A 23,596-nucleotide genomic window follows, 5' to 3' on the forward strand; every position below is an offset into this window, starting at 1 on the left:
CATTGTGATAACTCCCTGCTGGTCTTAATTAAAACGATGCTCAAAATTGTAAAAAGAACTACCTTAATGGCAACTGCTAATAAAAATGTGGTCCCAGGAAACCTAAGGACATGTCTGAAGCCAGCTGGCTACATCTCATGTTTTCTTTTTAAAAAATTATGCAAACTTTCCCTCAACTTCATAGATATATCTGCTGTTTTATTATCAAAGTGATGTTTTACATTATTTACCAGCAGGATGAAAAATGGCTTACTTGTTAATATAATGAAAACATTGTGTGCAGTCTTTTTAATTTTTGGAAATTGTGCTGAATTGAAGAAAGCTGACACTCTATATCAGATTTAACATGCAGATAGGTTACCTGTTTTTGCATCATTACATATTTTGAGAACTCAGATGCATGCAAATATGTGTATTTAAATAGCATCATTTTAAACACTGTGTACAAGCCAAAGCAGACTAATTATTAAAGAAAGATGCTCAAAATTCTCTTGTAGAAATGTAAAATGTGAAAATGCTTTTATGTTACCATTAATGGAAATACCCATGTTTGTCTTACCTTCTTTAGAGGTCAAATTGCTTATGCCATAAAATGAGCTAAAAGGATCTCTGATCCAGTGTTATCTTTTTTTTTGTGACATTGAACTACAAGGGAAATATAAACACTCACACACACACACACAGAGAGACTTCAAAAAGTTTATGGACACATCTAATTAAAAGTTAGAAATAGAAAATATAAATTTTATTTCTCAACATAAGCTTTATCAAGTTCAAGGCACTTTTGTAAGTGACAATACAAGCTATTTACTCCATCCTTAAGGAACTGAGGGTCCTGGGAAATTAAACAGTTCAGTAGAGTCTTTTTTACATTATTAATAGATTAAAAAATGAGTGCCCTTTGCAGATTTTTTAAAGATTATAAAACAAAAATAGAAAGAACCAAATCAGCACTGTGAGAAGCCTACTGATGTCCCACTGAAATTCCCATAAAATTGCCGTTGTTACAGGAGTATTGTCATGGTGGAAAAAAACTCACTGGTGAAGGTTTCCCAGGCATTTTTCTGCTGAGGCTTCAGCTAACTTTCTCAAAACATTCTCCTAATAACCAGATATTATTGTTCTTTGGGCCTCAAGAAAGTCAACAAGCAAGATGCCTTGAGCATCCCCCAAAATTGTTGCTATGACCTTTGTTCTTGATTGGCCTGTTTTTTTTTTTCCTGGACTGAATCACTTCTACCTCTTGGTAGCCATTGCTTTGATTGTGCTTTGTCTTCGGGGTCTTACTGGTGAAGTCATGTGTCATCTCCTGGTAAAATATTTTGAAGAAATGCTGCAAGATCTTGATCCTATTTGTTTACAATTTCCACCGAAAGCTCTGCTTTTGTCTGTAGCTGGTCTGGGTGCAATGGTTTTGGTACCCATTGAGTGAAAAGTTTGCTCAACTTTAATTTTTCCGTCAGAATTGTGTAAGGTGAACCAGTAGCTATGTGTATGGTGTTGGCTATCATTTCTGCTGTTAGTCTTTCATCCTCTTCAATTAGCACATAAACAAGATAAATTTTTTTCCTTGCAAATTGATGTGGATGGTCTGCTGCTAAGGGCTTAATCTTCCACATTGTCTCCTCTTTTCTTAAAATAAGTTATCCATTTGTAAATTGCTGATTCTTTGGGACATTGTTCTTATAAATGTTTTGTAAGGAATCAGTGATTTCACCATTCTTCCAACCAAGCTTCAGCTTCACTGTAAGTCCGATGTTTGTTCTTGCTTCAATTTTAGCAGAATTCATGTTGCTCTGATGGGGGCTATTTTCAAATCAGTGTCTCAACCTTCTTAATACTTCAAAATGGATCCTGTTTAGACATGTTATAACAAGTTATGACAACTTTATTCTGATCCAAAACATTGAAAACTTTGGATAGTTTTTTTAATAATACACTTTTTCCATGAACTTTTTGAAGACCTCGCGTGTGCATGTGTGTGTGTGTGTGTGTGTGTGTGTGTGTGTGTGAACAGAAAACATTAGAGATCTACAAAATAACACAAATGAGGTTTGCTTGTGTTGACTGTAATGAATAAAATGTCTAGTGTTTTGAGGGGAAAACCTTAACTGAGAACAAATGTGATTGATGATTATGCCCTTTAGATTTCCACCAATGTCATAAATTTCAACCCTGATTAATGGGTAGAATTTCATATGATTAACAGTCACTAAGAACAAATCTGTCTAATTCTAAAATTTCATTTTTTAGTTTGTATAACAGTGTCTGGCACATAATAGGCCTCAATAAATGTTTTAAATATGTCAATAATAGAAATTCTAATATATGCAATAGCATATGCAAAGTTTATGGTTTAAATAAATTCCTGTGGTTGGCCTCAAATTGTGTCTACAAATGTTAAAGAAAAAACACAGGTCAGAAAATAGTTAAAGGAGTAAAAACAGATTTTTTTCAATATTATTGCAATAAGGGAAAAAAATACCTCAGCCTAGAACTCAGATCAATTTGTAACAGAACAAGGGAAAGTGGAGATTTAAAGCCCATGGGTAGAATGTGGGTCAGTGGATGAAAAATTATTAAAATATCAAGAGTAAAGGGTGATTTTGACTGCACTTACTTGACAGGATTATTGCTGAAATTGGGCAATGCAAAAACAAACACAGAAGCCCAAAGGTCAAGACCTACTTCAAAAGAGCCTGAATAATGTTTGATCAAGCAGAGAGTCTTTGTCACTAAATAAACCAACACTGGGAACAATGAAGTATTGACTCTACCTTGGTGTATACCAACTGTGATACATTTCATTTGTCCTGGATGTACAATACCAATTCATTCCTGTGTGCATTTGTACTTTCTCCCAGTGATAACATTTACATGGATTTGGCACAAGCTAGCAAAGTCTTTCCCATCTCATTGCACTGTGGCCTAATTAGATGTCTGTTCACAATTTATTCATCCCATTAATCATACTTTAAAAGAAAGAGCAAATTCTTTGGATTATGTGAAAAATAATCTGAATTGAGCTAGCATTCCTACAATGGGGCTTGTCAAGAGTGGGGGCTATCTGTGCACACATTTTCTATCCTTTTATTCCTAACATAATATTTTGTACCCTACCCCCTAAAAAACACATGCTTATGAATTATTTATTTATCATTGAGCTCTTTGGAAATTATGATAGAAAATGATCTTAACATGACCATCATGAACCAAATGTTTGTGCTGCCTCCTTCAAATTCTTATGTTGAAGCCCTAATCCCCATTGTGATGGTATTTGGAAATGAGGCCTTTAGGAAGTAATTAGTTTAGAAGGGTGGAACCCTTATAATGGGATTCATTGCCTCATAAGAAGAAACATGAGAGATTTCCCCTTTGCTTCCTGTCACCTGTACATTAAAGAAAAATGGCTGTCTGCAAACCATGAAAGAAGCCCTAACCAAGAACAGAATCTGGCCTTACTTTGATCTTGGACTTCCTGATTCCCAGAACTGTGAGAAATTGTGGGTACCATCCAGTCTATGGTAATTTGTTATAACAACTGGAGCAGATTAAGACAATAAGTTACACAATAAGTTGTTTAACTTGTTCTTTTGAATTTAATTTTTCTAAAAAAATTGAATAGTCTTTTTCTGTCTCTTGAATCAAGGCATCTTTTACTCTGCAAAGCCCAGGAATTTGTGACGTGTCCACATTTCACTCCATAAAGCAAATCTGAAAAGAAACTTGAGGGAAACTTTAATACTATTTATTTATTTGTCTTATGCTATTCTTCAACCAGACTTCACTTATTGAAAAGTTTTAAAATTTTCACTAATTTCATTAAATTTTATGACTGCTTTTAAAATATTATGTAAGAATTATGTTCCTTGCATTACTGTTCAGGAATTTTTTTTAAAAAACATACTTAAAGTTACTTTTATTGCATTGTTAATAAAATATACACAGATGCACACACACATTTTAAGCAAACGTGTATTTCCCTCATATGAAAAGTGTAGTGACTACTTTTCTTGCTAACAATTTAATATTTTGTTAAGTACCATCATCTTCATCACTACCTAGGCAATTGTGAAGAGGTTAAAGAAAAAAAAAATCCTGCCTACCACAAAGGTAGATGATTTTAATTTGTCATGTTTTTCTTCATTATGTTGCATGTTTTCAATGGAACAGAAACCCTATGCTTCAAAATTTCTTTATGTAACTTCTGTTATGGTCTAATTAAATGTAATTATCTTATTTCTAATGTAAGAAAAGAAGTAGATTTTATTTAATATCTCCCCTCTGAGAGGTTCTCCCTGAGAGGAAAAATGTGGATTTGCCAATGATATTTAATGTATAAAGCTGACTGGGCTGGTTTCAAACTCCTGACCTCAAATGATTCTTCCACCTCAGCCTCTCCGAGTGGTGAGATTACAGGCATGAGCCACCATGCCTGGCCTGATGTATGAAGTTTTAATGACACTTCAAGCACCAAGGCCAAGTGGGGAATAACATTCTCTGTGCTTAGAGATAATGGCTCTCCTCCCTCTAGAAGAGGTATGTGGAAAATGATATGTGGAAAGCCTGAAGGTTCTTGAGGAGCATTGGATCAGCCATAACTACCTAAACTAAGAACAATAGTTATTTCAGTGGGTTACGGGCACTCAAATAGTAGTAGATGGCACTGTGCGGTATGTCTTATTGCATTGTTACCTAAGAAAAATGGTCAGAGAGTCTTCTCTTTGATGGGCCTAAAAGAATGATGATGTTGGCCGGGCACGGTAGCTCACGCTTGTAATCCCAGCACTTTGGGAGGCTGAGGTGGGTGGATCACCTGAGGACAGGAGTTCGAGACCAGCCTGACTAACATGGAGAAACTCTGTCTCCACTAAAAATACAAAATTAGCCTTGTGTGGTGGTACATGCCTGTAATCCCAGCTACTTGGGAGGCTGAGGCAGGAGAATTGCTTGAACCCGGGAGGCAATGGTTGCGGTTAGCCAAGATCATGCCCTTGCACTCCAGCCGGGGCACCAAGACTGAAACTACACCTCAAAAAAAAAAAAAAAAAAAAAAAAAAGATGATAATGCTATGTTAAAATTTGGAAAGGCCTTCAACAGCCAGGCTGAAAATCCTTAAGAACTCACCAGTTAATTCACAGCACACCACTACAGACCTGTGACAACTTTATAAGTCTAATGTAGTGTCTGTGCCAAATTCAAATACCACACTGTAACTCTTTGGTGGTCTGTTGTTGTTACTACACTTCCCATCAATTAGTTACTTCAAACAGCTGTTTTATTTGCTCATGATTAGACAAGCTGGGCTCAGCTGGGTAGTTATGGTGTTCTAACCAGTTGTCATTCACATAGCTATACTCTGCTATTGATTGGCAGAGAACTGGACACAGCTGAGATTTGGGGGCAGTTGGGCTTTTCTTGGGGTAGTGAGTTTGTCTCACGTTAACTGATCTCTCTAGCAATGTAGAAAGATTTTATATTTGGAGGGTGCCATATATAAATGCCAAGAGTGTGAAAGAGGAAGTTGCCAGACATTTTTAAGGTTAGTTCTGGAAATGGTACAACATCGCTCATGTGATACTCCTTTAAAAAAAAAAAAATCACAACAGGGTCTTGCTCAGTTGCTCAGGCTGGAGTGCAGTGGTACAATCATTGCTGACTACATCCTAGAACTCTTAGCCTCATGCAGTCCTCCTGCCTCTGCCTCCTGCCTCAGCCTCCCCAAGTGTTGGGATTACAGGCACGATCAACTGCACCCAGCCTATGATATTCTTTTGGTTAAAGCAGATCATAAGCCCAGCTTAATTCAGGGAGAGTTGATGACTCAAGAGGATGAATGCCAAAAAGTGTGACTTCTTATGAGCCAAATAACAGTCTATTGTAGAAACAAAATCCCATCAGGTATCATGCAAAGGTAAAGCTTCATTGGAATATGGTAATCATTGTCTGCTAAAATAACCAATTATTTGTAGGAGACTCCTACCAGTGAAAATATCAGTTTAATATATATCTGTAAGAATAAACTTTGAAAACGAAAATAAGAATTGACACTAAAATTATACAAACTTGCCAAAATATAGGCTATTTTTATTATTAAAAACTCCTATGCAGAAAGTGGTTGCCTGTTTAACTTTTTTTTTTTTATTTTAAGTAGTTCCAGGAGGTTGTAAAAGAAGTTTCTTGAAACCAATTTTATTGTCATTTAAGTGAAACTGGGAAAAAAAAATGCGTTCATAAGTCAACAAACTCATTCTTCTAAAATCAGCCAAGCTGGATGCCACCAAGGACTAGGAATTGTAATTGCAAATCTCCTGCCTTGTCTGACTAGCATTAATGGAGCTAGCTAGTGACATTAATGTGTTCTTACTAAGGTACTATGCCACATTACATCAACATAAATGTACCAGTAATAACATGAGTTATGTGATAATAAAAATGAGCAACTTTTCCAATTACTGCACATGATTTTTTCCTACTTTGGAGGAGTCTACAGTGTTTCATGAGAGTGACCTACATCATTATAATTTTTCTTCAAATTATTAGTTATTTTTAATTTTTCTAACAGTTTTTAATAAAGTTGACCCCCAGGAAATTATAAGTCTATAATTTCACATGCCCCGTAGTTCACCAATAAGTAGTGCAGTTGACCTCATCTTGAAACTTACAGTGGTTCAGGGGCTTTTCCTTCCTTATCTGGAAGAAAAAAAGGAAAATTTGATATTTTTAACTAATAGATTATGCCTTTTCTGTTCTTATCTTGCCTTATTCTGCTCTTCCCAGACCCAGTGGTTGTCTGTGTTTTATACAGTTTTTGCAGATTATTTTGGGTAAGTTATGAATTAAGATAATAATTAAAGCTATTTTAAATCCTTAATTCAAAGACAATTATAAAATAGAAATATATTTAAAACCTCGCTTTTCCTGTTAAAGAGTAGATTTAAAAAACCTTTATCTTGTTATTAGGACTTATGAATTTGAAGTTTTATAGCCCGAATATCTCTTATTTAACTTTATTGAGTTCTTTAAATATATAATAATTGATCTCTACACAACGATGTAATAGACTGTTCAAGACAAAAACAACCAAAAGTAATTTCTCTCATAAGCACTATTGGAATGTACTAGTTTAGAAAGTGCTAGAAAAAGCTTTTTTCCCCCAATATATAATTAGTTGATTCAAGTTGCTTTTTTAAAAGCCAGGGCTTTTATAGCATCTATTACCTGAATAATATACATTGTACCCATTAAGTAATTTCTCATCATTCACTCCCCTGCAGTCCCACCACCCTTCCAACTCTTGACTGTGTTTCCATAGTCTTTATCCACGTGTACATATTATTTGGCTCCCACTTACAAGTAAGAACGTGTGATATTTGTCTTTCTGTGTCTGAGTTCTTTCACTTAAGGTTATGGGCTCTGGTTTCATCCATGTTGCTGCAAAAGACATCATTACATTTTTTTTTTTGATGGCTGAAGAGTATTCCATTGTGTATATATACCATATTTTCTTTATCCATTCATCTATTGATGGACTTAGGTTGATTCTGTATCTTTGCTATTATGAATAGTGCTGCACTAAACATATGGATGCAGGTGTCTTTTTGATAAGATGATTTCTTTTCCTTTGGGTAGATACCCAGCAGTGGAATTACAGAGTTGAATGGTAGTTCTATTTTTAGTTCTTTGAGAAATTGCCATACTGTTTTCTATAGAGGTTGTACTAATTTACATGCCCACCAAAAGTGTTTAAGAGTTCTCTTCTCACCACATTCTCACCAACATCTGTTATTTTTTGTCTTCTTAATAGTAGCCATTCTAACTGGTGTAAGAGATCTCATTGTGGTTTTATATTGCATTTCTCTGACGATTGATGATGTTGAGCCATTTTTAATATACCTGCTGCCCATTTGTATGTCTTCTTCTGAAAAATGTCTTTTCATTTTCTTTGCCCATTTTTTAAAGAAATTATCAGTTTTTTGTTGCTATTGTTGAGTTGGAGTTCCTTGTAAATTCTGGATATTAGTCACCTGTGGATAGTTTATAAATATTTTCTCCCATTTCACAGGTTGGTTGTTCATGCTATGGATTATTTATTTTCTTAAGCAAAAGTTTATTGGTTTAATTAAGTCCCATTTATCAAATTTTGTTGTTGTTTTTGCTTGTGCTTCTGAGGAGGTCTTAGTCATGATTTTTTTGCCTATACCAAGTCCAGAAAAGTTTTTCCAAGATAGCCTTCTAGTGTTTACATTATAAATATGGCTTCAGGGCCTTACATTTAAGGCATCAATTATTCTTGAGTTGATTTTTGTATATGGTGAGAGATAAGGGCCCAGTTTCATTCTTCTGGATGTGGCAATACAATTTTCCCTGCACCATGTATTTAAAAGAATATCCTTTCCCCAGTTTATATGCTTGTCAACTTTGCCAAAGACCAGTCAGCTGTAAATATGTGCTGTCTGGGTTATCTCTCCTGTTATGTTGATCTTTGTGTCTATTTTTATATCAGTACCACTCTGTTTTGGTTACTATAGCCTGGTAGTATAATTTGAAATTAGGTATGAAGTAACATAATGCCCCAAGCTTTGTTCTTTTGCCTAATATTGCTTTGGTTATTCAAGCTCATTTTTGATTTCATATGAATTTTAGGATTGCTTTTTCTAATTCTGTGAGAAATGATATTGGTATTTTGGTAGAGATTACATTGAATTTTTACATTGCTTTCGGTAGTAAGATCAATGTAAATTGTAAATGTAAATGTAAATGTAAATTGACCTTACTAATTCTTCTAATTCGTGAGCATGGAATGTTTTTCCATGTTCATGTCATCTACAATTTCTTTCATCAGTGTTCTGTAGTTTTCCTTGCACCTCATGGGTTAAATATATTTCTAGGTATATTTTTGTAGCTATTGTAAATGGGATTACCTTCCATATTTCTTTCTCAGGTTGATATTTAAAATCACTGCTTACTTTTGTATGCTGATACTGTATCCCAAAAGTTTACAAATTCATTTGTCAAATCTAAAAGGATTTTTTGGTGGCATCATTAGGTTTTACTAGCTATAAGATTATATCATCAATTAACAGGGATAATGTGACTTACTCTCTTCTAGTTTAGATGCCCCTTATTTATTTCTCTTGGCTGATTGCCCTGACTAGGATTTCCAGTACTATGTTAAACATGAGTGGTGAATGTGGGTATCCTTTTCTTGTTCCAGTACTTAGGGGGAATGATTTCACCTTTTCTCTAAGATGTTGGATATGATTTTCAGGTATGTTTCTTCTATGCCTAGTTAGTTGAGGGTTTCTAGCATGAAGGATGCTGAATTTAAAATACTTTTACTATATCTGTTTAGATGGTCATATGGTTATTCTCCTTAATTCTGTTTACATGATTTCTCACATTTACTGAATTGCATGTGTTAAACCATCCTTGCAGAGATGGCATAAAATCCCTTTGATAATGATGTGTTGCTGTTATTTTTGATGTGCTGCTGGAATGAGTTTGCTAGTATTTTGTTAAGAGTTTTTGCATCTGTGTTCATCAGGGATATCAGTCTATTGTGTTTTGTGTGGGTGTGTGGGTGTGTGTGTGTCCCCTGTCCTGGATTTGGTATCAGGGTGATACTGGCATTTTATAATGAGGTAGAGAACTTTTCCTGCCTGCTGATTTTTTGAAATAGTTTCAGGGAATTGTTATTAGTTGTTTTTTTTTCTTGTACACTTGGTATAAATTCATCTGTGAATCTACCTGGTTCTGGGTTATATTTTGGAAAATATTTTGTATTACTGATCCAATCGCATTACTCACTATTCAAATTTGTATTTCCTCCTGGTTTAATTTGGGAAAGTTGGATATTTCTAAGAATGTATTCATTTCCTTTAGGTTTTCCAGTTCATGGGCATATAATTGTTCTTACTAGAATCTGATTATTGTTTATATTTCTTTAATATCAGTTATAATTTCTGATTTTATTTGTATATTCTTTATTATTTTCTTGATTATTCTAGCTAGCAGTTTATCAATTTTGTTGATCTTTTTGAAGAACTAACATTTTATTTTATATATCCTTTGTGTTTTTTGGTCTCTATTTCATTTAATTCTGCTCTGATATTTGTTATTTCTTTTGTTCTGCTAATTTTGATTTAGGTTTGTTCTTGCTTTTCTAGTTCCTCGATATAAGCTATTAATTTATGATCTTGTAACTTTTTTGATGTAGTCATTCAATGTTATAAAATTCTCTCTTAGCACTGCTTTTGCTGTATCCCCTAGGTTTTGATATGTTGTGTTTTCATTTTAATTTGTTTCAAGTACTTTTAAAATTTGTCTTAATTTCTTTGTGGGCCCAATGATCATTTGGAGGCATGTTGTTTAGTTTCCATACATTTGTATAGTTTATTAAGTTCCACTTTGTATTGACTCCTAGTTTAGTCTGTGGTCTGAGAAGATACTTGATATGTTTTTGATTTTTAAAAATTATTGGAACTTCTTTTGTGTCCTAACATATTATCCACCTTGGACATTGTTTAATGTGCTGATAAGAATGTGTATGCTGCAGTTGTTACATAGAATGTTCTATAAATATCTATTAGGTCAATTTGATATAAAATCTAATTTAATTCCATTGTCACATTGTTAACATTTGGTCTTAATGATCTCCCTAATGCCATGAGTGGGGTGTTGAAGTCCCCCACTATTATTTTATTACTGTCTATTTTTATAGGTCCAGTAATGTTTGTCCTATGAATCTGGCTGCTCTAATGTTTGGTGCATATATATTTAGAATTGTGATATCATCTTGCTGAAATAATGCCTTTATCATTATATGTAACTTTTTCTCTTTGTTCTATTTTTAATTTGAAGTCCATTTTATCTGATATAAGTATAGCTACTCCTGCTCACTTTTGGTTTCTGTTCATGTGGAATATCTTCCACACTATGATGAGTTAGGCTAGATTGCAATCGAGTACCAAAAGTTACTTTTAACCTTGTTACCTAACACCTAGACTAGAAGCTTAATAAACAGACTTCTTGAAACCTTTCCCCTAGACCTTCAGTGCTATCCCTAGAGTTCTATCAATCAAATAGTGAGAAATATTACACAAGTAAATTCAAAGAAAATACTGCCAAAAGAGAGATACCTAGTAACTCTACAATTTACGGTAGAACTGCTCTAAGTATGTATTTCCAACGTAAACCCAACATGTTAGTTTTCCATTGCTGCAATAACAAATACTATGAACTTAGTGGCTTAAAATAATACAGATTTATTATCTCTCAGTTTTTTAAGTGAGAAGCCCAGATGGTCTCTCATAATTCCCCTGATTTGGGTCTCTTCAGGCTGACATCAACATGCTAGCTTGTCTGGGTTTTTGTCCGAAGGCTCTGGGAAGAATCTGCTCCCAAGCACATTCAAATTATTAGCAGAATTCAATTCTCTTTGTTTATAAGGCTGAAGTCCCCATCATCCTCTTGTTGAGTTTCAGAAAGGAGCCTCTCAGCTCTTTATGGTCACCAGCATTCCTCAAGCCCCACCCTTCCTTTTCACACTAAAAACTACACACCAAGTGCTTCTTTTAATCTTTATCTTTCTCATGTCCCCCTTATGCCACATCTCTTCTGACTCTAGCCTGAGAAAGTTCTCTGCTTTTAGGGACTCATGTAATTAGATTGGGCCCAGCTAGAATAAACCACAATAATTTCCATATTTTAAGGTTTGTAACATTAATTATATCTGTGAACTTCCTTCTGCAAAATAATGTAACATATTCACAGTTTCAGGGGATTATGACATAACCATCTTTGGAAGGCCTTTATTCAGCCTGTAATATGGTTTTCAAATAATCCAAAGTGAACAAATTTGTCACATTAATATTTCTCTCTTCTAGAATCTTAAATATTGCTGTGGCTTTAATTAATACCATCCTTCTTTATCATTAGAAATGAACTTGGAATAAAGCTTTGAGTTTACTTTTCACATTCATTAAAGTGTCAATATTCTATAAATTTTAGTAAACATACTCTTTAAAATGCAGTGACACAATTTGTAAATCAAACAATATTAATCCCATTAATACAAGCTACTTTTGAGTGATGATTCAGTGATGGACAGTTCCATGAGATCACACACACATATAGTAGCTAAATACATTTCCATTTTTTTCATCATGCTTTTATGGATTAGGGTAATATAGCCTTCTATATAAATCCATTATTAGATTATTTCAGTGCTTTACTTACAAGATATTTTCAAAGAAGTAATTATCAAAAGTTTGAAACATAATCCATTAAGTTATCATTTCATTTGTTCAATATTTTCAATATTACTTACAAGATATTTTCAAAGAAGTAATTATCAAAAGTTTGAAACTTATATATCCATTAAGTTCTCATTTCATTTGTTCAGTATTTTTAACATTTACTCTGTGCCAATCTTTAGGTATAGAATACATGACAGCTTTGCCCCTTGGGCTCAAGGAGTATGTAGTCTTCCATGCAACATAGACATTTAAAATATTTAACAGAAATTTTGTGTGTGATGAATATTTATTGGAAAAGGAGCAGGATGCTATAGTGGTAAATAACAATAGCAACTAATGTAATCTTAGGGCTAAGCAAATCTAGGATTCGGATCCTCAAACTTCATAAAAAATCGTAAGCGACCATTAGGGAAGTTATTATCCACACTTTGTGGAAAGAAAAGCAGAAGCAAGAGATTTCACATTACTTGACCAAAATCCTCAGCATGCGATGTTCCATGCCAGGACCTGAACTCAAAATCCAGCTTGAAGTTCCTAATTCTGTGTCATGCTGAGGATAAACTATATGTGGAAATATGTTTGAAGAAATAAAATTGAAACCAAGTTTAAAGTGATTTATGTCATCTTAAAATATTAATACTATGGATTATGGCTTAGAGAGAAGAAAAACTAGCTCAGCCTACCCAAACAGTCCTTTTTAATTATAAAAATAATTTAATCTCCTAGGCCAGGCATGGTGGCTTATGCCTGTAATGCTAGCTTGGGAGGCACAGGTGGGTGGATCACCTGAGGTTAGGAGTTCCAGACCAGCCTGGCCAACATGCTGAAACCTCATCTCTACTAAAAGTACAAAAGTTACCCCAGTATGGTGGTGGGCACCTGTAATCCCAGCTACTTAGGACGCTGAAGCAGGAGAATCACTTGAACCCAGGAGGCCCAGGTTGCAGTGAGCTGAGAATGAGCCACTGCACTCCAGCCTGGGTGACAAGAGCAAGACTCCATCTCACATAAATAAATAAGTAAATAAATAAATAAATAAATCTCAGAATTAAAAACTATATTTGGTATATGAAGAAAACATAGTGTAACCTTGAAATTTAGCTGTGATTTACTATTCCAATCATTACAGTTGTTATCAAATTTCTCCTCATCTAAAAGAAATTTTTTCACATGTATTCCTCCATTTTCCACAATGGCATTTTTATCGTTTATTATTGTAAATCCAGCAAGTAGTTTCTCTACTGTAGTTTTAGTTCCCTTGTTATACCTACACCTACTGAATTATTTTATTGCTTCCTTTCAATATTAATAATTTTTATATAGTTGGCCTTTATTTTCAGATTGCGTTTCCATTATTTTAGTTCAGTAAGTGACAAAATAAATGTACAATGCTTAGCTCGATCCCTGGTCCATACTGTTTTGATGGTTGTCATGATTACCCTAATTTTGTAACATTCTGTCAAAGAATCCCTTTTTGTCTTCTTTAGGAAATACCAGATATTTATAGTGTTTTTATTCTGGTTTCTATACTTAAAATTTTCAGAAGTACATTCTTTGGATGCTTTATGGTATTCCACTGGTTTTGTCACTGTCTACTAGGATAGTTAGTCATCATTAGAAGACAGGCTTATTCATATAATCTCCACAGCCAATATCATACAGAATGAGCAAAAACTGGCAACATTCCCTTTGAAAACCAGCGCAAGACAAAAATGCCCTTTCTCACCACTCCTATTCAACATAGTATTGGAAGTTCTGGCCAGGGCGATCAGGCAAGAGAAGGGAATAAGAAGTATTCAAATAGAGAGGAAGTCAAGTTGTCTCTGTTTGCAGATGACATGAATGTATATTTATAAGACCCCATCGTCTCAGCCAAAAATCTCCTTAAGCTGATAAGTAACTTCAGCAAAGTCTCGGGCTACAAAATCAATGTGCAAAAATTATAAGCATTCCTCTACACCAGTAATAGACAAACAGAGAGCCAAATCATGAGTGAACTCCCATTCACAGTTGCTACAAAGAGAATAAAATACCTAGGATTACAACTTACAAGGGATGTGCAGGATGTCTCCATGGAGAACTACAAACCACTACTCAAGGAAATAAAAGAGGACATAAACAAATGAAAAAACATTACATAATCATGGATAGGAAGAATCAATATTATGAAAACGGCTATACTGCCCCAAGTAATTTATAGATTCAGTGCTATCCCCATCAAGCTACCATTGACTTTCTACACAGAATTAGAAAAATCTACTTTAAATTTTATTTGGAACTAAAAAAGAGTCTACATAGCTGAGACAATCCTAAGCAAAAAGTATAAAGCTGGAGACATCATGCTACCTGACTTCAAACTATACTACAAGGCTACAGCAACCAAAACAGCATGGTACTGATACCTAAGCAGATATATAGACCAATGGAACAGAAAAGAGGCCTCAGAAATAATACCACACATCTACAACATCTGACATTTGACAAACATGACAAAAACAGGCAATGAGGAAAGGATTCTCTGTTTAATAAATGGTGTTGGGAAAACTGGCTAGCCATTTACAGAAAACTGAAACTGGAACCCTTCCTTCCGTACATCTTATACAAAAATTAACACAAGATGGACTAAAGACTTAAACTTAAGATGTAAAACCATAAAAACCCTAGAAGAAAACCTAGCTATTTTGGCATCCATTTATAGTTTTAAATACTTCATAGTTGGGATAATCATTGTAATATTTTACTAGAGGTGGTATGTCCAGTTTTTAAAATGTTATCTGTCTTTACTTTTATTTATTTCTCTAAGAGTTCCTTCCTTCATTCAGACTTTATCCAGTTTGGCATACCTTTCAGAACTCTGACTTATTTTGGTTGTGACATGTTATTTCAATATTGACTAGAGCAAATAAAATGTATATCAATACTAATTTAAGATATTGAATATGTTTCTATCTAGGAATTGCCAGTTATAGAAAGGAATAGACTATGATCCCCTCAAGGCGTACCCTTGCCCACCCATTCTTTTGTATCCATTGAAGAATTCTACTATTTCTACAACATGGCTGCCTCTCAGTATTTTTTGTTGAAGCACTGAAATAAATTAAGCAATTGCTTATGAAGTAAATAAAATGTAGAAGCTATTTATACAAATGTAATGTATTTTAATTCTCACTACAGCAATTATTACTATCTCTGTTCCAGGAATGAGAACACTGATCCCCAAGATCACCTTTGATGCTATCATCAATTATGAATATTTGTAAACATTTGCAAAGGTAGAGGGAATTAATCTCCATTTAACCATCACTCAGATTCCAGATTTGTAAATTTGTTGTCTCACTTTGGTATCTTTTTGTTCCTTAAATTATTATTAAAATAAGTTATTTCATAATTAGTATATCTTTTAGCATGAATCTCTAGAAAACATGGTCATTATCTTCAAGAACCTATGATTTTTGTCACAGCACATTTAAAGTTATTTCCTGGCATTATTGTGTAAGCAGTTCTTACTAAAATTTCCGTGATGATCTTTTTGCAGTTGGTATATTTGAATCAGGATATATCACTCATTTTAAATAACAGATCTAGAGTTTGAAACTAAATTTATCTGATAAAGTGTTTTTTCCACTATAACACAGAGACCTTCAAATCAATCAATTAATTAACCAAAAAAAAAAAATGATGTGCTTTTTCAGAGAAAATGCCTGGTGATTTGACATTTCACCTCTTAGATGTAATGCTTTGCTAGAGGAGAAGCAACATGATTCTGCTCTGTTAGTGCCCTTGTATCACCAGTTCTGTGTTTCTGAATTGCTTTTCCATTCATGCCAGAATAGCTCAGATCTTGGACTTGTCCCAAAAATATCATTGTATATAATATGACAAAGGAAATTATTCCAGTGTCATCAAAAACCAACTCAAAATAAGCATAAATCTTAGAAAAGAAAAAGAATACTAGAAGAGAAAAATCAGAAAATTAAAAAAATTTAAAAGATGGTAAAGAATGATTTATAATATTCCATGTTTATATAAATGTTGTGCTGAATAATTATCTTTGTTTACTTATAAAGACATAAAAAGTATAGGCTTTGAAAAGAGACAAATTGAATTTAAGCTTCACACTTAGCCCAGAATTAGCTTTGTGACTTTAGGCAAGCATATTAACCTCTCTAACTCGTGGAATTTTGTTCCTTCATATTTCTTTTGTAGTTTTCTTTTCAGGTTTTAGGTTTTTAGTTTTAGTAATTAAAATAATACTATCTCTCACAGTTTTTGTGAGAGTTGTGTGGTAAAAAAATCTGTAAAAATCATGTATAGAGCTCCTGGCACAAATTCTATGCTCAATAAATTCTAGCTATTATTATTATATTATTAGTATTTTATGCTCAATATCACAATTTAATGTATAAAATAAAATAAATGGCCATCCAAAACCAAAGACATCTCAAGAAAAAGAAACACAGACCAACTTCTGTTATTAGTATAAATGTAAAATTCCTTAAAATACTAGCAAACCATATCCATCAGCATATAAAGAAAATTATAAACAAGAACCAAATGGGATTTATCCCAAAAATGCAATGTTAGCTTAACATCTGAAAATCAACAAATGTAATATATCAATATAATAAAAACTCTTAACAATCATATCAATAGAGTCATAAAAAGCATCTGACAAAGTTAAAAGCCTTTTTATTATATACTCAACAAATTAGGAATAGAAGATAATGTCCTCAACTTGATAAAAGGCGTCGGTGGGAATATGCCTAGAGCTAATACCATACCTTTTTTTTTTTTCATTTTATTTTTAGTTGACATGTAATAATTGTACATATTTGTGGGATACAGTGATGTTTTAATACATATATAAAATGTGGGTTATTAAAATATTCCTCACCTCAAACATTTATCATTTCTTTGTGTTGGGAATGTTCTAAATCCTCTCTTCTAACTTTCTGAACATACATGATAAATTGTCATTTACTGTAGTCACCGTACAGTGCTATAAAACACTATAACTTATTCCTTCTATCCAGTTGTAATTTTGTATCTGTCAGCCAACTTCTCCCTGTCCTTCCTTCCCTCATACCCTTTCCAGCCTCTAATCACCATAATGATACTCCCTCTCTTTTTTTAGCTCAATTTTTTAGCTTCCACATATGAGTGAGAACATGCAGTATTTATTTTTCTGTGCCTAACTTATTTCACTTAACAGAATGCCTTCCAAAATCCTCCACGTTTTTACAAATTACAGGATTTTATTCTTTTTTTATGGCTGAGTAGTATTTCATTATGCATGTTTACCACATTTTCTTCATTGATCTGTTGATGGATATTTAAGTTGCTTTCATATCTTGGCTATTTTTGAATAGCCAAGATATGGAAGTCTAGCCCTGATGATTTCATGAATGTTAAATTTTGAATCAGAGTTCTGCAGACTTTACAGGAAGCATGGCTGGGAGGCCTCAGAAAACTTACAATCATGGTGGAAGGCAAAGGGGAGGTATGCATATCCTACATGTGCATAACAAATGTTCAAAAAACGAAGCATAACAAAGGCTCAAAATTTGTTATCAAAAGAAAGAAAATCAGATAGCTAGATGGAGAAAACATTGATTTTTTCTGAGATTACGAAACAGAAAAAAAAAAATCCTTGAAAAGATACTGTAACCTAAAATCAAAACCCGTATTTTATAGGACTCATTAGAATTAAAACAGATTATGCATATGAAGTGCTTAACAAGGTGAATGAAGCATACAAATGTTCAGAATATCTTAACTTTCATTAAGACTGAATTTGACAAGCACCTCTGATGTGGTTTGGATTTATGTCCCTGCCAAATCTCATGACAAATTGTAATCACCACTGTTGGAGAAGGGGTCCAGTGGGAGGTGATTGGATCATGGAAGCAAATTTCTCCCTTGCTGGTCTTGTGATATTTGAGTGAGTTCTCATGAGATCTGGTTGTTTCAAAATGTGTAGCACCTTGCCCTGCTCTCTCTTCCTCCTTCTCTGGCCAAGTAGGATATGCATACCTCCTCTTTGCCTTCCACCATGATTGTAAGTTTCCTGAGACCTCCCCAGCCATACTTCCTGTAAAGCCTGCAGAACTGTGATTCAATTACACCTCATTTCTTTATAAATTATTCTCAGGTAGTTGTTTGTAGCAGTATGAAAACGAACTAATAAAGTATCAATGACAGACAAGTATACCATGGGAGCAATAAGAAGAAAGATTTTTAATATGACTGAAGGGTTAAAGGAGGACCTCAGAGTAAAAGAAATATTTGAGATTAACTTTGAAGAGAGACAAAGGTTTTAAAGAGCTGACATAATAGCAGATTACAGAATATGAGGAAAGATCATAGTTTACATTTAAAGCATATATTTAAGAAAACAGGAAATGATGATTGTGTGGTAAGATATCCTCTCATTTCCTAACTTATTTTCTATTTCCTAGCAATAAAATGAGTGCCGTTATCCTCTCAGGAACTATTCTGATGAAGAGACTTATTATATGTGTACTGTAGTTCTAGTAATTCAGTACTCAGGCTAACCTAAGTTTTATAACTGAAAGAATACTACAAAGGGAAAGAGACACAGAAACTGATGGAGACATAAATGGGGAGAGAGAACAAAAGAAAAGAAAAGGAAGGAAGGAAGGAATGGTGGTGGAACAAAATACATAACAGAAATATGATAAATTGTTTTACTGATTTAGATAGATTAAATAGATGAATATAATTGGTTTATTATTAGATGTTCAATCAAGGGACAATTCTTTCCTTTCTCATTTCTTTCTTTGACATTAGACTCTTTCTGGTGAGAGACGCTGATATGGTTTGGGTCTGTGTCTCCACCCAAATCTCATGTCAAATTACAGTCCTCAGTGTTGGATGTGGGGTCTGGTGGGAGGTGATTGGATCATGAGGGCAGAATTCCCCTTTGGTGCTGTTCTTGTAACAGTGAGTAAGTTATCACGAGATCCGGCTGTTTGAAAGTGTGTAACACCAATGTAAGATGAACCTGCTTCCCCTTCCCCTTCCATTATGATTGTGAGCTTCTTGAGGCTTCTGCAGTCATGCTTCCTGTAGAGCCTGTGGAACCAGACTGTGAGCCAATCAAACCTCTTTTCTTTACAAATTTCCCAGTCTCAGGTAGTTCTTTATGGCAATGTGAGAACCCGCCAATACACACATTTACTGAATAGAAGGAACAGAAATAACTGAAACCCTGTTTTAATTTTATGAAGGCCTGATGACTAATGCCTAGGTCTATGTTACTCAGTATCTCCTTTCAGTCTTTCACTCACCTACTCTAACCCCGGCTTAACTCTCTGTGAATGAACACTGCTATCTGTTAGGTATGCATCCTGTTTTTACTTTATGTATTTGCATACATTTGGATATTCATATTACTCAGCAACTTGCTTTTGTCACTTAACAATCCATGTTTAAGTCACTTAATGTGATTTTCTAGTTTATTTATTTTAATTGGTATATATTATTCCATTGTATTTTATTTAAGCATTCTGTTGGTAGACATGTATGTCTTCCTAAATTTACCTGCTGGCCTTCTAAGAATGCTGAAATAAATAACTTTATGAATATATATAAACACACACATATATGCGTGTCTCTATATATAAAACATAAACATTTGAAAGTACTTCTTTTGGGATAGGGAGAATCTATCTGCAGATATAGTCGTAAACACTGTATTTCTGAGTCAAAGTATGTGCATCTTGATATATACTGCCAAATTTCTCTGTAATTGACTCTCTTGCTTTCCAATTAGCTGTGTTCAAAAATGCATGATTATCTGCTTCTTGCCAGCACAAGATATCACAAATCATTTTTATCTTCAAGTCTCATCTTAATTTGCATTTCCCTGACTCTACAGTGAGGTTAAACATCATCTTATTTTATTTTATGTATTACTTTTTTTTTTTTTTTTTAAATCCAAGCCTTGCTCTGTCATCCAGGCTGGAACGCAGTGGCACAATCTTGTCTCACTGCAACCTCTGTCTCCCGGGCTTAAGCAATTCTTCTATCTCAGCTTCCCAAGTAGCTGAAACTACAGGCGTGCACCACCACCCCTGGCTAATTTTGAATTTTTTTCATAGAGTCAGGGATTTGCCATGTTGGTCAGGCTGGTCCCTAACTCCTGACCTCAAGTGACCCACCTGCTTTGGCCTCCCAAACTGCTGGCATTACAGGCGTGAGCCACAACACTCAGCCAACATCATTTTATATTTATTATTCTTCAAATTTACTTATATAAATTTCATCTATTTTGAAATTTTTAATGGGTTTACATTTGTAAAGTGTAATACATGTATGTAGTTATGCGTGCACAGCACACATATGTGCATCTCATGTGTTATAGGAAAAATTCAGTAAGGAAACACAAAATTGTCAAATATTACTACTTCTGAAAAGGGTAGCAGGATTTGAGTAAGGTATAAATGGAAACATCGATAATCTTTGATTTCTAAACTAAAGTTATTTTGTGTGAATATTGATATTCACATATTAAACGAATAATTTTCAGTAGGATGTTTCTATAATTATATTTCAAAATTTTTATTACATATTATTCCATTTTCTGTTAAAAATGATTCTTAGATAAATTAATTAAATCTTTAATTCTGGGAAATTTTATTATTTGTTTTATTATCCACTTTTCCCACCCCCTACCTTTACTTTTTCTCTGTTCTTTCTTTGTGGCTTTCCTATTATATGGCAACTAGAATTCCTGAAACAACTTCTTTGTCCCTTAATTTTTTCTTCTTTGTTCTTTATTACTGTTCAAATTCAATGGCTTTGTTTTGAGAAGTTTAAGGAATTTGCCTGGTCTTTTTGAATGTTCATTTCTTAAAAGGAAAATTAAAATAGAAAAATCTTTCAGCTGTATGTTGTAGAATGAAATAGATTTTTTCATCCACTTTGAACACAGAATCAAATTATTGCTATAGATATATATCTATAGTTTCATTTTTAGAAACTATTTAAAACTTGTTCTTTTTTAGTGTGTTTAGAAATAACACGTTTGGCTAAATGTTCCAGTTCACAAATTTTCAGCATTTTTATTCAATTATTCATCCCATCTATTAAGGTGAGTTTTCTCTCAGTAAATATGGTTAGAATGTCAGAAACAGACCTAATTGCTTAATTTGTCCTCTGCAATCTGTTCCTTTCATATCCATCAATTTCTTCTCTATTGATAGTAATTATAGTATTTTCAAAATTTCCTTCTGTTTATGCTTGGGGCTTATTCTGCTTATTGTTTTTGTTTTTCTCAAATATTTAGTGATTCTTGATCATCTGTTCATGTTTATAGATGGGAGCAGAGGTTCATCAGCATAATTGGTAGGAATATATTTTCCCGACTTGAATGATAATTCCTGTGCTCCTAACAATCTGTACAGTTTTTATTACAGTGTCTCTGGCTTTGATGTTTTCTAAGAATGCTAGAAAGTCCATCTTAGTAAATTTTCCTTTGCATATGTAAATGGCTTATTCTCTGAGTACATGAGTTCTTAATCCAAATAGCGCATTACGTAATTCCCTCAAGGGCATAATATTGGACTGCAGGTATTTCTGACAAACAGCTTCATCCACTATTTGATTTCAGGGATGGATGCCTTGAAATTGCTGTCTATTGATTGAAGAGAATAGCTTTTCCAGACTTATTGTGGATGCACACACACACACACACACACTTCTTAGAAAAGCAGATAAATATGACAGAATATTTACCAAATCCTTGGATGACTTTCTTTCTCTCTCTCTCTCTCTATAGATACCAAACATATGTATATGCATATATATGTATATGCATATATAAATATTTTTAAATAATTTTAAATATAATTATAGAAATATCCTGGTGAAAATTATTCTTTTATTATTTTAATGTCAATATTTACACAAAATAACTGTATTTTAAAAATTTATATTTATATAGCTCTGTATATTTATATACATATTTATATATCTATACATATATATATACAGAGAGATATATAAATGTGTATATATATATAGAGAGAGAGAGATATATAAATATATAAATACATATTTATTTATATTATATATATATGTATATACATATGTTTGGTGCAAGTCACGGACTTCTGAACAAGTGTTCAGTGTTCTGAACACAACTCCTTTGAGTAGTCACCATTTCCATAAATTCTGTTCATTATAACACTTGAATAAATATGGTAAAATATCAAACTTTATTTTATAAACAAAATATGTTCAAATGGTCACTCTTTCCTTGTATTAAGTGCAAAAGGAAATGTTCTTTCCTTCCTGTTTTCCCCTTCTTTTCTTCCTTTATTTTATTTTCCTATCTTTCCTTTCTTCCCTCTTTCTTGTTTATTCATCTCCTACAAAAAAGGGGGAAATGTTACATTTTAAATTTAAATAAAGAGTAAAGCAGAGCTAACCTTTACACTATATCTCAAATTCAATGGTTTTGTTTTAAGAACTTTAAGGAACTTGCCTTGTCTTTTTGAACTTTCATTTCTTAAAAGGAAAGTTACAATAGAAAAATCTTTCAGCCATATGTTGTAGAATGAAATAGATTTTGTCATCCACTTTGACAACAGAATCAAATTATTGCTTTAGATGTATATCTATAGTTTCATTTTTAGAAACTAATTAAATCTTTTATGTAAAATGTCTTCTACCTTTAGACTTTGTAGTAGTGTGTCTTCATTTCAAATATACAGCCTAAATTATAAGGATGTTACATAGTCTCCTTCCTCCTCCTCTTTTCTCCAGGTTTATTTTTGCAGCAGAGTATGAGCATGCTTCAACTATTGAAAGTACCTGAGCAGTCAGGGAAATACCTCCAATTTGTCCATTAGAGAACTCTGAGAACTGTACCTTCAAAAATGTTCAAAGCCCCAGGAGTTTTTAAAGATTAATATTTTCACTAGCATACTGAAACAGTTACATCTGTTAGTCTGAATATTTTAATGAGATAATGTCTACCATATGCCAACAGCAATCTTCACTCATCCTGCTCTGGTATCTGTAATTTTTAGCTACTTAGCAGGCATTACCTTCAGGAGTCACAATTATAAACATGCAGTTTTCTGTTAAGCAATCTTAAAGTTTATTAAAATACTAGATAAAAACTAGGTAAAGTTTATTAAATACTAGATAAAAGTTAAAAACTAGATAAAGTTTATTTAAAATTTTTATTTTTAAATAAAAGCTTTTAATAAAAAACATTTATTTTTAAAGTTTTAACTTTTATTTATTATTAAACACTAGATAAAGTTTATTAAATACTAGATTAAAAACTAGGTAAAGTTTATTA

The sequence above is a fragment of the Sapajus apella genome, unplaced genomic scaffold, assembly GCF_009761245.1.
Source record: "Sapajus apella isolate SASKATOON/1434 unplaced genomic scaffold, GSC_monkey_1.0 scaffold46, whole genome shotgun sequence".
NCBI lineage: Eukaryota > Metazoa > Chordata > Mammalia > Primates > Cebidae > Sapajus > Sapajus apella.